The 2,798-nt window shown below is 46.2% G+C and overlaps 1 pseudogene; it reads right to left on the reverse strand.

Annotated features, from left to right (window-relative positions):
* Positions 1-2,338: 2,338 nt before the first annotated feature.
* LOC140066331 (U2 spliceosomal RNA) lies at positions 2,339-2,559 on the reverse strand (annotated as a pseudogene).
* Between the last annotated feature and the right edge of the window lie 239 nt (positions 2,560-2,798).

Genomic DNA, 2,798 nt, shown 5'->3' on the forward strand with positions numbered 1-2,798 from the left:
TTCTCATGATCCTGAGGGCTCTCCCTCTCGCCCTTATGGGTTTTTCCCATTTTTAATTTTGAATGTTCGGAATCCGAGCCGCTAGATGATATATCACCCAGAATTTCAGATCCCTTTGATTTAGCAGAGGATGACTCTTCTTCTCTTCTTTCTTTTTTAGGTCTCTTCCGCGAATTACCCGAGGTGTCCATCGGCTGTTGGGCACACGGGATTTCGGATTCCGTCCCGGACACCGACGATGATTGAGATGGATCCACCACGGTAAGTTCTTTTTGCAAGCTCTCCACTTGTTCTTTCAAAAAATTAACTGCAGTGTCCGATGCCGTAGTTGCGACATCTTCAACTATATCACCGCTCACCACGGTGCTTTCCTCCATTTCCACATTCTTCTCGTCCCCATCTTCACCAGCCGGAAGGTCTTCTGATGGCTTACTCACATCCTCCTGGGGGACACTTGTTTGCTCCTGTTCAGGAGATTCAGAACTCTCTTCCGATTGTTCTTCTCTATTTTTCGGGCAATCATTACTTTGATGCGGGGTCCCAGGGCACTCCTTACACACATCGCACACTCCAGTGTCGTGCCCATAGGCCTTGCATTTACGGCAATAATCTGGCCTGTTGGAAAAAAAAACATTTCCTCTCACCCTTCTTATGTAGCAGAAGGGTGGAGGTCGCATGACCCCGCCATAGGCGTCAGGGTCTTTTTTAAGGGTAACAAAATAAAGCCTCTTCCCGTTCCAAACGCCGAAAGAGGTTTCGCACCTTTTCCTGGGGACAATCTTCTCGCAATAGGGTGCAAGAAAGTCTTCCACCTCCTTATCCGAGATGAAAGGACTATACATCTGGATCGTGATAAGTTTAGTTAGGGTCTGGTAGATTGGAGAAACTTCAATCCCCTTCCACACGTCCAGGTGCTTAGTCTTTGTATAGGTTTGGAAAACCTTCTCACACAAAGTATCCTCCGTTAGAGTTACATCAATGATACCTCTCTTGCTGTAGCTCTGAACGCAAATAAAATGTTTAGGTTCCAATTTCATCATTGGTGACAAAATTTGATGAAAAATAAAATTTGCATCTTTGATGTATATTTGTTCTGGTACTACCCAGAAACGCAGAGTCTTCTCCAAAGTAAAATTAACTGAAAAATAATCAGACGAATCGTCTTGGCTTCTGGATGCCATCTTCTCAATAACAGGTTTCAACCCTTTCTCGTCTTTAAATCTTCAGAGAGAAAAAAAGGTTCCTGCAGTCAGCGAAGATTTTGATGAGCCTTCTTATCGCCTCTTGAAAATGGATTAGCGTTCCCGGGGTCCTTCCGATCCTTCCACTGCACCGTAGAATCCCTTCTCCGTTGAAGCGTCCAGCCGTCCAGATCCTCCGGGTCCACCGTCACCAAGAAAGAGTCTTTTCTACTCGGACTATGAAGTTTCCCCCCTATAGCTGCAGGTTTCAGTTAAGAAACAAGGCCGAGGGCTTACTTTTCACCGAAGTAGAGCAGACTCTGACCTTCCAGCACAAATTTGATCGTGCCAAAAGGCCGAGAAGCGATACCGACCATAGCTCGCCCAGACCGGGCCCCCTTCAGAACTCTCAGCACTGCTCACGGAGAGGAGACACCGCCAGGAGGCGAAAAACCTGCTCTGCAAGTCACACAGTCCTCTGCGTGGGGACAATTAATCTGCATAGGACCGCCCCCAACAGGCACCTCCCCCGCAAAGCAGCAGGGGGGCCGAGCGAGCGGGCGTCTGCACTTCATCTGCCAGCCGCCCGCCGCTACACCCTCCCCACAACAACTCTTTTGTCAAGTCAGTCTGACCGACTGACTGCCTGCCTGCCTGACGGCTCAGAGATCACTTTTCCTTTCTCTTGACACAGCCGCTGGACGGTGTGAGGGGACAAGCACGCTCGCTCCAGCACACGCTGATAGCTACAGCTTACCTTCGGTCGTTCGCACCTTCTCAGACTGTGACTGCTAGCAGTGGAGGAGGAAGCAGCCAAATCTCAACCTGCAGGTGTCTTCGATTCAAGTAGACGGCCGGCTCCAGACTAATCATGATCCAATTAGCTCCAATTAATTAGGCCGCCGATTAGGTCACTTTTATTTTTCCTTTTTTTTTTTTTTTCCTTTGTTCCGGGTCGGGCCCATTTTGCACCTCATTAATCAATTAGTGAGAAGCCTTTGTTCCTCCTGCAAAAGACACAGCACACAACACACCTGAGTAGGTGACAAAGCACAAGAGCGTCGTCGACGTCACATTGCAAACTTTGGCTCCATTTCTTTTCCCTTTTCCAAAGTTTTGCTATTTATTTATTTCTCTATCTTTTTCACCAAGTTAAGAAGGGGTGCACCGGTCCTGGAGGTACTGCAATACCAGGTCAATGCGTGGAGTGGACAGAGCAAGCTCTTTTTCCATCTCCCTGTTCCAAAAATCCATTTAATATATGGTCCCCAGATAGGGGACGTATCAGATATTAAACTGATAAGAACAGATTTTTTTTTTTTTTTTTTTTTCAACACCAACTCAGTTTCGGCCATCAGACTACTTAACTTCAAGACATCTTCCGACCATACATCATTTCGGTGCTTTCAAAGAAATTTTACAATAATTTTTAACTTTACACACAACAATCAACTCTCCCTTAAGTCAACATAATCAAGCCATTTCTTGGCCTTCCAAAAACCCTCTGCATCTGCTCCCCTACTCTTATCCCATAAATAAACAATATACATTTTTCCCAATATTAACCGCACACAATCGTTAACTGAAATCTCTTTTTTCTTACACACATACACCCCT

The sequence above is a fragment of the Engystomops pustulosus genome, chromosome 6, assembly GCF_040894005.1.
Source record: "Engystomops pustulosus chromosome 6, aEngPut4.maternal, whole genome shotgun sequence".
Taxonomy (NCBI): Eukaryota; Metazoa; Chordata; class Amphibia; order Anura; family Leptodactylidae; genus Engystomops; species Engystomops pustulosus.